Source organism: Cryptomeria japonica, chromosome 5, assembly GCF_030272615.1.
Source record: "Cryptomeria japonica chromosome 5, Sugi_1.0, whole genome shotgun sequence".
Classification (NCBI taxonomy): Eukaryota; Viridiplantae; Streptophyta; class Pinopsida; order Cupressales; family Cupressaceae; genus Cryptomeria; species Cryptomeria japonica.
Genome location: NC_081409.1, coordinates 122,457,125 through 122,470,312, shown reverse-complemented (window position 1 = coordinate 122,470,312; position 13,188 = coordinate 122,457,125).

Here is a 13,188-nt window from a genome sequence, read left to right as displayed (position 1 = left end):
CAGCAAAGGCATCGCTTGGGAACTTTCTGCAACCTCATGAATAATTTCCAATGCCCTCTCCAGACACTAGTCAAGTGCCACATGAAGGAGGGAAGAATTTTCTTCAAAAGAAAACACCATCTGCAACGTTTTTACATAGGGGAGGAGATGGCTTTACAACAACCAATAGCATTGCTTGAGTTTTATATGTTTTGCATACCACATGGAGGAGGAAAATGACTTCAAGCTACCACACATGCATTTTCTTGCACAAATTTTCAACGCTTTGTGTCATTCTCCATGTGCCAATATGCATTTGTTGTTCCAAGTTTTTGCTACTCTCTCCACAAACACCATGTCCAAAATTGGGAGGATGAGGAGAAAACGTGAGAGGGAAAGCTGGCTTTAGTTGCTTGAAATTTATAAACCATCGTTGCCACTCCATGCAGCAGGGGGAGACATTTAAGACACTTGCAACTTGCATTTGTTTTACCCAAAGATGTTGTCTCTACTTAGCCACTTCAACGCAAGGCAAGAGGGGGATGCAAGCACCATCACATGGGAAAGAGATGATTGGGTAGAAATTCATATCTTTGGGAGTTTTTACCTTCCCTCTCCTTCACTGTTTGGATTGGTAAACAAAAAGTTTATTTTCATGAAATCTGCAACAACATCAACGAGGAGACTATGCATACAAGGAAGATGGATACAAATTGCATTTGTTGAGGTTCCTTGAAGCCTCCTTCATCTAAAACAATGAAGTTTGAAAATAATGAGCTTTATCTGGATTACTCAGAACCCCTTATACAAACTCTCAAGTACATAACTTCTGTTCGCTCAACCTCAAGGCATTCATCTCATTCACCCAAAGAATAAACATTCTTTCACATTACACCAGAGGATTTATGTTACTTACAAAATGCTATTTGCATTTGTTTTGAATCCTTTAAAAAACACCCTTTTCATTAACCATGCAAGGCGCATATTGGAATTACTCCTTGCTTAATTCACCATGGTGACGAGACATAAAGGATCAAAATGTAAACAGAGCTGGTAATAATGGCATTTTAACATAAAATGTATGCAATGACATGAGCCGAGTCGGGCCCCAAAGTGGGTCCGACTAAAAAAAATTTCATTTTCATACAACCGACCCCTGAAATGCATCACGGACCTCAAACATACCTCTGGAAATGATTGGCATCATTTTTGGATTATCAAACTGAATTTTGCAACCTTCAGGTAATTACGCCACATTTTCGCATTTAATCACGAAGACGTAATTTTCAAACCTGTCAAAACACCTTTCTGGAGCTCGCCATCTGACAGGCGTGTACTCTGATATACAAGGATGACTTCTACCAAATGGTTTCTCAAGATGAGTCCCAAGTGAAGAGATATTAATTTTTGAAAATGCCCAACTGGCTTTGTCAACACTGCGGACCTGATGAAGTCAATGTCTTGGCAACACATGATGCCTTTCTCAAAAAATACCAAACGACCTCCGTAGGCCCTCAAATTTGAAACATAGGTACCTTGAAGTACATATTAAATCTTTGAATCCTTAGTTTGATCACAAGACTGACAGGATGCAAATGGCGCGCACACAAAAATGGCTACATTAACTGATATATCATTGAAAGTACAGATAACTGCATTTGATGGCAAAATGAGCTCTTTTGAAAACCGATCAAACGGATTGGTAGAGGCTTGAAATTTGAAACGTAGCTCATAATTTATACCAACATTAGCTCGGAACAAACATTCTGACATGATGCTTACTGAGGCAACTTTTACACTTATGCGAAATAGGGCTCTAACTAGCTGTCGAAACAGGGACTAGTCAAACCACACAAACTGTAAACGGATTTGGCTTCAAAAACTAAGCAAATGGATTTGTCAAGACTTGAAATTTTGTAGGGTAACTCACTTTTATGCATAGAATTGAATCCACTTTGAAATTATCCATGACGATCAACAGGGCAGAAGATGTAATCACACAAAGTAGGCTAATCAATAAAATCTGCATTTGTGCCTAAAATGCACTTCCAGCTCACCCCTCAAACTGGGTACCTCATAAACTTATCCAAACTGAAATTTGAAAGTTGCACATCACTTCATAGGCCAAATGAAAGGTGTGGGACATGAATCCTGAGCCTTACCCTCCAAAAATCAACTGGCTCCATTTTACCCTCTCGCAAACTAGGCCCTTCAAACTGACATTATTTAGGTATGCAGAGAAAAATTTGAAATGGGCCTATAAACTTGACTCAATTTTAATCAGTCCCAACAGTGGCTCTAACTGGGGATGGTTGATTGCAAGATCAACACAAGAATCTATATATCTTTGGTTAAGCAAACCACCCAAAAATGGATCATTCTTTTCTTCTCATCTCATTTCAAAAACAGGGCTTCCTTATTCAACCCGACCAATAGGGCACTTTATTGAAAACCACACAACTGAAGCAAAGTGACTATACAATAGATACAAACATGCTTAAAACTGAATACAAGCTGCCCAATCAATCTTAGCATTTACCTCTATCAAAAATCTGATTCTCATCACTTAATACCATGATCCAAACAAAGGCACCTTCCAGTAACAACTAAGCATAGCTTTTAAAATCCACCTCTTTTGTCTCATTACTGAAATAGCTAGTGTGCTTACCTCTTGTCTAATTTTGAACTTTGTAATCATGCACTACTTCAACACAAGTAAAAATATGAGACAATTCACCATAGAGGCCTTCCCACAAGATACCATGCATCTCATTATCCCAATCATCTCTACCATTTGCAAAGACATCATCATGCTGAACATGAAAAATAAAACACTCATTCTCAACATTGCAATTTCTATCAGCACATACCTTATTACCATTTAAATTTATAGAATGAGGGGCACTACTAACCAGCTGATGCAAACAAGGAACATACATGTTACAATCTGGATGTGATACTTCACTACGCTGATCACACCCCATACTCTCATTGTTTATCAAGCTTAAAACCTCTACATTCTCAACATCCCATTCATGGAAAAGAATGCATACCTCCGACTGAAGCAAATCCTCAGTTGAATCTTTTTCATCCAAACTTATATCCACCTGAAACACTTTCATTTGTGGTTTTAAGTGATCATCACATAACCCATGCCTCTTACCTTCATCATGAAATAATTTATTACAACCCATGTTATTGTTGTTCGGAACTTCATCAACATTATGGACTGGTTCATCATTTACAACATCTGGCTAATCAGTTATTTCTTCATACAAAGGGTTAGAAACCAAATGGACAATCCCTTTATGAACATTATGACACTGAAGTGGCTGGTCTGTATCTATATCAACATTGAATAGAACATTAGTAAAATTGCTAAAGACACCATCCATTCGATCATCATAATCATCTTCATCAGACAAAGAAGAAATTGAAACTTGGCTGGAACAATCCTTAGTGTTCCATGTTTCACATTCATGAGATTTTATCCTATGACCATCATAATGAAAATCAAGATAATCATACTTATCTTGGCACAACTGATCTTCTTCACCAATAGAATACTCATCATCAACTAAAGAAAGAAAATAAACATCGCTGCAATTAACTTCATCAGATGGGTTTTCAGCATGTTCATTAAAATTTTCTGTCATAAAACCATCTGTTAGATCAGCGTGTTCATCAGGTGTACAAGCATTCAATTCACAGTCCTTTTCCGAAGAATTCTCTTCACTATATTGCAAAAGGTCTTCGTCAACAGCTCGAAGGCTCTCCAATATCTGAACTTTCTTATCCACAACTTCAAGAGCTTTCTTAAGTTCTGCAATCTTTTGGACCTGCATTGCACTTTGCTGTTCCATTTGAGATTCCATAAAATTTTCTCCATCCATGTGTGCTATATCTTCATTGCAATCACGCATACCATCACAATTTTTTGAATTCACTTTGTGCATAACTTTCAAAATAGAAAGATCATCCTCATGATTACAAGAAGTGAAATCTGAAGTGAAATCTAAAAATAGATTTACTTCATCCTCAACACAATTAAGATTATCAATATCTAAGTGAGGATCAACTATTGTTTGCACTAAACAATTCTGATTTTCATCATATGGCACATTTTCGCTTGCACAAATAGCAACACTTAGTAATCCCTTTGTATTTGGAATTTCAACATCAAATACATCAGCAGCATGTAAAGATAGATTATCATTACCATCATTATTTTCAATAATATTATCCTGGAGAGATGCATGATTCACTTGGTAATTGGCAACAAGATAATCGGCATAACCAACATACAAATCAAATGGTACATATCCCTTGTATATATCTATCTTTGTATCAACATTTTCACAACATTTCCCACTGATCATTCCATCACTACTGCGAGAGACAACCAACATTAACGACAAAGGCTCTTGACTCTCATTTAAATCTGAAACACATGCATTATAAAAGCCATTTGGAACTGCAAAGCTTGATGCACCTAGACAAGGAATGATTTTCTCAGCTTCACATGGTATTTCACCATTGAAGGTGCTTTGGTATGAGACAACAACAGACACGAATCTCTTCAAGATTCCAAACTTCAAGTTATTTTCCATATCCCTAGCTATGTTAAAGGCTTCATACAAGGTTTTGGGTTCTTTGTTTCTCAATAGGAAACCCATCTTCTCATCAAATGCACTCATATAAACATCCAGACATACTTTATCATCAAGTTTATACTTTCTGGAAATTTTGGAGAAAACTTGTGAAAATCTGATATTAAACGTTGGTACCAATTCATCTTCCCTAATTTGTATACAGGTGAATTCTTTCAGCAAGTCAGAATCACTCACCTTCTCATTGAATTGATCCATGAAATCTGAAACCAATTCTTCGGATGAGGTAATAGAATTCACTCGCAAAAAAGAGAACCAATCTTTTGCATCCTCTTTTAATGACCGAACAAACAATTTCATGCATACATCTTCTTGACAAATTTCAAACTCTCCTATCAAATCTGAAAGTCTTTTAACATGTTGACATGCTGATTCTGATTTCTTCCCACTGAAAATTGGCAAATACTTTCTAATTCTGTGGGTATGGGATTTGGATAACCCAGAATATCTCTGAAATTTAGAGTAGCATAATGGTTCATGATGAAACTTCTCCTATTATACGGTTGTGACACTTCACCAGGCATGGCTCTATGTGGAGATACACAAGGTTGAAAAAATTCACTATTCATTTTTTCTTTTTACTCCCACAAATGATTATACAACTTTGGATAAAAACTTCAAGCACATATCCTCATACTGATCTATTCATTAACATTGCTTGACATAAAGTTCTTCCACATTTGCATACTACAGAGGATAACATACACTGAATATTTTAGCAGCATAGATATGCAAATCAATTTTGAGATCCTCTCTTTCCCTCTAGACTAGTGTTGTTCACTAAATGGGAAAACTACATTACACATTCAGAATTTCAGAACAAACATCTTTGCATTTGAAACCTCTGAAAATACCTAGAGATTTGCAGCTATATAAAACTTGTAGATTTGAAGATTTACTTCACCTTTAGCATGGTCTTTTACATCAGAGTCGCCACCTCTTGCACAGAAGATATTTTGAACAGCAGAACTATTCAATCACAAATTTAATTCTCTTTACTCCTTCAATCTCGCTGCAATAAACACTCTTCCAGGCTATTTAACACTAGTATGAACCACAGAGTCACCACCCAATAAGGAATTGGGGAAAAATTTGCACACAGCTGAAAGAACTTCTTACAACTTTCAACCATGCATTCACTGTTACTCTTTCATAAAATATGACATGAAACTCATGGATGCTAGCAGATCCAGCATAAGGAACACTTTCTAACTCATAAAATCAATCTCAAAACTCTATGCATACACAATGGACAGACTGGCTGGATATGAAATTAGGCAATTCTTATTCAGCAATTCCCCAGTAGAGTCGCCATTTTTGTTGTGGTGACTCAGATGGGATAATCTCAACCTTATATGAATTAAATCTTTCTTAACCAGAGGCACTTGACAGTTCATTTGCTCCCCAGCAGAGTTGCCACTTTTGTTGTTCACCAAAAGTGATAACCCAAGACACCTGCAAATCTATCTATGAGATAGCCAATCTCAATCAATGAAACACCTCAGGGCTTGGACAACATAACATAGGATCCTAATGATCCTCCTGCACTTTAGGTTTTGCTAGACCTAGGGGGGGACACCCTTTTGATGCATTGAATACAACAATCACAAACATAAGACTCCATCAACAATGAGCAGACAAACCATTCCACAAGCTCACCAAATTAGGTAACATGTACAGATGGGTTGGATCTTATACAAATAATAGGTGAAATAGAACTTTGGAAGGATAGAACATTAACCCCTAAACATAAAGGGAAATAGATTTATCTTTTAAATTGTTTGATCTGAAAAACATCCCCAAACTTGCAAGACCAGTGCCTTATCCAAGGGCAACAAAGTCACTCATTAAACTATAAATGAAAGCTTATACTGCAAATCCATCTTCATTATTAAATATTCATGCATTTAATGCCTTGCTTAAATGCATTACTCAGCTCACTCACAAAAAATATCAAATCCAAACACTATATTCCATTATTCATGATTTATTACAGAATTTAAATTCTTCCTTGAAGAATCCCTGCAAACAATCACAATTACCTCCTTGAGATAACAAATCTCAGCCTCCTTGAGGATCTGATTTGAATATAATGAAAATACAAATCCAGAGACAACTTCTGTGTGAATTTGTGTATGACTTACATACACAAGAACCTGCAACTAAGAACACCTATAGCACAGAATTGAACTCCATTATTGAAAGGATAGCCCTGCTTTGTACAATCTTGAAGAATACTCAGAATTGGAAGCCATGAAAAAATGGAGCCATTCTCCAAATTTCTAGAACCCTTGCAACTGAGAAGAATTGGGAATAAAAGGGAGAGGGAAGAAAATCAAATCTGCAACTGAAAATTGCCAAGTGTCTCTTCTCTAATTGAATTTCAATCTCGACCAAACTACTTCCAAAATATTTGATCTTCACTAAAATTAACTTCATAATCAGATTCCTCATTCCGAGAGCTTTCCGAAAATATACAACAATTCATACTTTGGCCAAAAATTGAGACCTCGGCGAATTAATCCCCATTTGTGCTCAGTCATTTAAATTTTTGAATCATTTGATATAGTTTAAACTATATCATTTACAATTTTAATTTTGATTTTTTGCTCTGAATGTGCTCTGATGCCTTGCCATGTGGTGGCCTCCGATTGGTTGATGGGGTTGACCGGATGCCACCTGGGATGACACCTCATCACTACCACATCATTTGCTTTGTCACTACCACTTGGCTGCCACGTGTACACCACCTCAGCGCCACATCATCACCACCTAGGTGACACCTCATCGGGACCTGCCTGCTGGACCGTTGACTGTACCCACCACCTATGCGCCACCTAGCTCTCACAACTTCGCAGGGTCTAATGTTCGTGCATCTTCAATCTACGAAACCGCACGGGCCGTCGATCTTGATCCAACATGCTCGACATTTACCCTTTTTGCAACTTCTCAGGGCTTAACTTCCATGCATCTTGCCTTCGCAAAACCACGTGCACCGTTGATCCATCTCGAACTTTCTCACTCGTTAAGTCGACCTTCCTTTGCAAAATTTTGCTCGTTTGCCTCGAGAAGCATGCCTACGTGGGGTCCACCTGGTTGCCACCCAGTCACCTCCTTCATCAACTCGGGATCCACACCCACATGTGGGCCCACCTTGGGCACTCATAGGCACCATCTGTCAAAAGCCTCTATGGCTTAGACATATTAGATGAGTGTGTTCTTAGATTTAAATGCCAAAAAGATACCCTCCACAATGAATGTGGGATTAACAATATGCCTAGAAACTGCACTTTCTGAAGGTTTTTGAGTCTTAATGGCACCTGTGGTGAAGGTTCTCCTATTTCCTTGATGATACAAACAAATCTGCCCCTTGCTTTGAATGCACATGGCAATTTTCCTTCACATCCCACAATCGCAATGTACATCTTAGGCACTTTTGATCATACCCGTGTTGCCATGGTTTATCTCCTCCATCAAAGCAATTAGAATGGAAAACAAAACAAAGCATGTGTCAAACATTTTGCATCTTACCCTACGCACCATACCTTAACCTTGCAATCATCGCTGCCTAAGACAAGCATTGTAGGATGGAGAAATTATATGTTATTTAGTTCTGTTGAATGGTCCAGGGAGTCCCAACAACCCCACACCTATCTCCCCACCATATGAAGATCAATGCACAAAAGCCAATCGGAGGAGTGATGGTCGGGTTTTTAATTCTACACAGGCCCACGCAGAGGGAGCTGAAAGCTTTCTACACTCTCCTCAATCCCATTTCCACACCTAGGTTTAAAAATTTAAACCCTCACGAATTGCAATGTTGGTTTCCACGTGGGGGGAAATTGGACTGTTTTTTGCTGCAGCTTGATGGTTTAACCTGCCCTCCAACACCACGTAGGGGCTGATATGCCCATAGCATTGGCTCAGAATTTGTATTAATATGCTCCACATTCCCCAACAAAGGCATCGCTTGGGAACTTTCTGCAACCTCATGAAGAATTTGCCCTTTGTGAATCATTTCCAACGCCCTCTCCAGACACCAGTCAAGTGCCACATGAAGGAGGTAAGACTTTTCTTCAAAAGAAAATGCCATCTGCAACGTTTTTACATAGGGGAGGAGATGGCTTTACAACAACCAATAGCATTTCCTGAGTTTTATATGTTTTGCATACCACATGGAGGAGTAAAATGACTTCAAGCTGCCATGCATGCATTTTCTTGCACAAATTTTCAATGCTTTGTGCCATTCTCCATGTGCCAATATGCATTTTCTATTCCAAGTTTTTGCTGCTCTCTCTACAAACACCACGTCCAGCATTGGGAGGATGAGGAGAAAATGTGAGAGGGAAAGCTGGCTTCAGTTTTCTTGAAATTTATAAACCATCGTTGCCACTCCACGCAGCAGGGGGAGACATTTAATACACTTGCAACTTGCATTTGTTTTACCAAAAGATGCCCTCTCTACTTAGCCACTTCAACGCAAGGCAAGAGGGGGATGCAAGCACCATCACATGGGAAAGAGATGATTGGGTAGAAATTCATATCTTTGGGAGTTTTTACCTTCCCTCTCCTTCACCATTTTGATTGGTAAACAAAAAGTTTATTTGCATGAAATCTGCAACAACATCAATGAGGAGACTATGTATACAAGGAAGATGGATACAAATTGCATTTGCTGAGGTTCCTTGAAGCCTCCTTCATCTAAAACAATGAAGTTTGAAAATAATGAGCTTTATCTGGATTACTCAGAACCCCTTATACAAATTGTCAAGTACATAACTTCTGTTGGCTCAACCTCAAAGCATTCATCTAATTCACCCAAAGAATAAACATTCTTTCACATTACACCAGAGGATTTATGTTACTTACAAAATGCTATTTGCATTTGTTTTGAATCCTTTAAAAAACACCCTTTTCATTAACCATGCAAGGCGCATATTGGAATTACTCCTTGCTTAATTCACCATGGTGATGAGACATAAAGGATAAAAATGTAAACAGAGCTGGTAATAATGGCATTTTACCATAAAATTTATGCAATGACACGAGCCGGGTCAGGCCCCAAAGTGGGTCCAACTACAAAAAAAATTGTTTTCATACAACCGACCCCTGAAATGCATCACGGACCTCAAAAATACCTCTGGAAATGATTGGCATCATTTTCGGATCATCAGACTAAATTTTGCAACCTTCAAGCAATTACGCCACATTTTCACATTTAATCGCGAAGATGTAATTTTCAAACCTATCAAAACACCTTTTCGGAGCTCGCCATCTGACAGGCGTGTAATCTGATATACAAGGATGACTTCTGCCAAACGGTTTCTCAAAATGAGTCCTGAGCAAAGAGATATTAATTCCTGAAAATGCCCAACTGGCTTTGTCAACACTGCGGACCTGATGAAGTCAATGTCCTAGCAACACATGATGCCTTTCTCAAAAATACCAAACGACCTCCGTAGGCCCTCAAATTTGAAACATAGGTACCTTGAAGTACATATTAAATCTTTGAATCCTTAGTTTGATCACAAGACTGACATGATGCAAATGGCGCACACACAAAAATGGCTACATTAACTGATATATCACTGAAAGTACGGATAACTGCATTTGATGGCAAAATGAGCTCTTTTGAAAACCGATCAAACGGATTGGTAGAGGCTTGAAATTTGACACGTAGCTCATCATTTATACCAACATTAGCTCAGAACAAACATTCTGACATGATGCTTACTGAGGCAACTTTTACACTTATGTGAAATAGGGCTCCGACTAGCTGTCGAAATAGGGACTAGTCAAACCACACAAACTGCAAATGGATTTGGCTTCAAAAACTGAGCAAATGGATTCATCAAGACTTGAAATTTTGTAGGGTAACTCAATTTTATGCATAGAATTGAATCCACTTTGAAATTATCCATGATGATCAACAGGGCAAAATATGTAATCGCTCAAAGTAGGCTACTCAATAAAATCTGCATTTGTGCCTAAAATGCACTTCCAGCTCACCCCTCAAAGTGGGTACCTCATAAAATTATCCAAACTGAAATCTGAAAGTTGCACACCACTTCATAGGCCGAATGAAAGGTGTGGGACATGAATCCTGAGCCTTACCCTCCGAAAATCAATTGGCTCCATTTTACCCTCTCGCAAACTAGGCCCTTCAAACTGACATCATTTAGGTATGCAGAGCAAAATTTGAAATGGGCCTATAAACTTGACTCAATTTTAATCAGTCCCAACACTTTGATTTCTTTTACTTTGATTGCGTGTTTTAACCCTTAGAATTGGGCCTGCCTCCCGATTTGCCTAGCACATCGCACAGGCATTGGTGAGAGGGAATGACCCTAAGTGGTGATGGGCTAAAACTAAGCTCTTTCAAACCACTCTAAATAATTGTCGATGTAATGAAAGTTGTAGACAATAGGTGCTGGAATGGTATTGCGATGATTTATTCATCGAATCAATACCCACCCGAACGGATGCCTTTACTAGAAGCTCTTGTTTAGATGCCAAAAACCTTCTATCTGTTGGCTCAGGCGTTGTGATACGTGCATGCCGAAGACACCTCTCATGTACTCCTTAGTTAGAGATAGCAATTTCTTGGGAAGTGATGCCCCTTGAACTTGACACTTGGTATGCCTGAGAAGTGAGCGCACTGTAAGGGGGAGCCAGTGCTACCAAGCGTCTAGCTATCCGACTAAGTGTTGTATTTCGGGTAGACGATTCAATAGATATTGCCCTTGCCAACCATAGGACTTGTTGTAAATGTGCTTGATTGTTTTGAGTCAAAGTCAAACAAACATTTTGTCCTCTATGATTGTCAAAGGTTAAATAAAAAAAAAAACAAGCCTTCAAAAAGTGCTCATAATCAACTTGGATTTTAGGAATCAATAACATTCAACTCAAAACACAATCCAAACAAAGGTCCAAGTTTCTCTAAGTATTCATCCAACATTTAAACATGGTTGTCAACACATTAAATGTCTTTGTTTCAAAATTCATGTCACTTTAGGTTAGGTTTTGCATAGTCCCACTTAGGTCCTAAGGAGTATTGTCATCTCCATTCATTTTAGTCCTTTTCATTGCAAGCATCCTCATTTCGCACTTAGGTCCAAGATCATTTTGCCTAGGTTTGCATTTCATTGTCATATTCAAGTCATACTTCCATTTAGGTTGCATAGGTTGCATTTCGCATATTCCAAGTCATTGGTCTTCGCATTTCCTTATCATTGCATTGTCATATCATATCTTTAGATCATTTTCATATCATATCCTAAGTCGTTATCATTGCTTTCTTGTGTGTAGTCTCAAAAACTAGGTTTTGTCATACTTGAGTAATCCAAATCTTTGAATAAACCCTAAGTCATTGTTAGGAAGTCTAGACCTTATCAAACTTTTGTCTTTTTGTCATCTATGTCATTTGGTCAAACCTAGCTTAGTATACAAGCATATAGGGGAGACATTGTCATTTTGTCCTTTTGTCACTTGGTCCTTTTGTCCTTGGAGGTCTAGACGTCATTTCAATTTCCTCAGGGTCTCTTTCTTAGATTTGAAATCCAAAAAGTTTGTCAAAATCTTGAAAAACAACAAAAACATAGGTTGCATTCTTGCCATAGATTGCATTTTAGGTACATATCATACATCATCCTTTAAAAGTTCCATTTGCATAGTGACATGCCTATTGAAACAAGGTCAAAATCTAAGAAGATGGGCGAACCAACATATCAACCCATTGATGACATATCAAACTCACAGTTGCAACCTAGTCAATCATTACAAATTCAAGGTTCGTCAAACACATCGTTACCACCATATGGAATGGTTCAACTTGGACCACCTCCTTTATATGAACTAGTGTTTGTACCCATGAAACCAGGATATGGGAGTGTTCCACCAACACCAAGAGGAAATGCACCTTTTGATTGGAATCAACCGAACATGCAACATGACATTCAAACTCAAACATTACACAAGGAACAAACTCTTTCACAAGGATTTGGTTCAGATCAAGGCATCCAACAAGAAACAAATCCAAATATTTTACCAGATTCTTCATTAGATTCTAATGCTTCCGAGGATGTTGATATGTTCCTTAAAGATCCGAAGTTGACAAAAAAGATGGATAAATTCTTGAACAAGGTATTTAAGATGTTCCCACAAAAATATCTTGACATGATGAGTAATGTGACCTCCTCAAGTGAGCAAATTAATGTGCAAAAACAACAAGGCGGTGAGTTGTTAAGTTTCTCTCCACATCCAAATGAAGAAAATGTGCAACAAGAAACTCAACACACCTTGATGAGTAAACGTGCTTCAAAAATGCTGACAGTGACTATTCCTCAAAAGTCACCATTTGAAACAATAAACAATTCGTTATTTAATACAACACCTGTAACACAAGATCAAATGACGGCCACCCAAATATTGACAGTTGTCCCTCAACAAGAAGTGGTTCCTCGCATGCATAAAATTGGATCAAAATCTAAGATGCAAGAAAGCTTTATGACTAGAATGCCCGATCTCACCAATGTCCAAA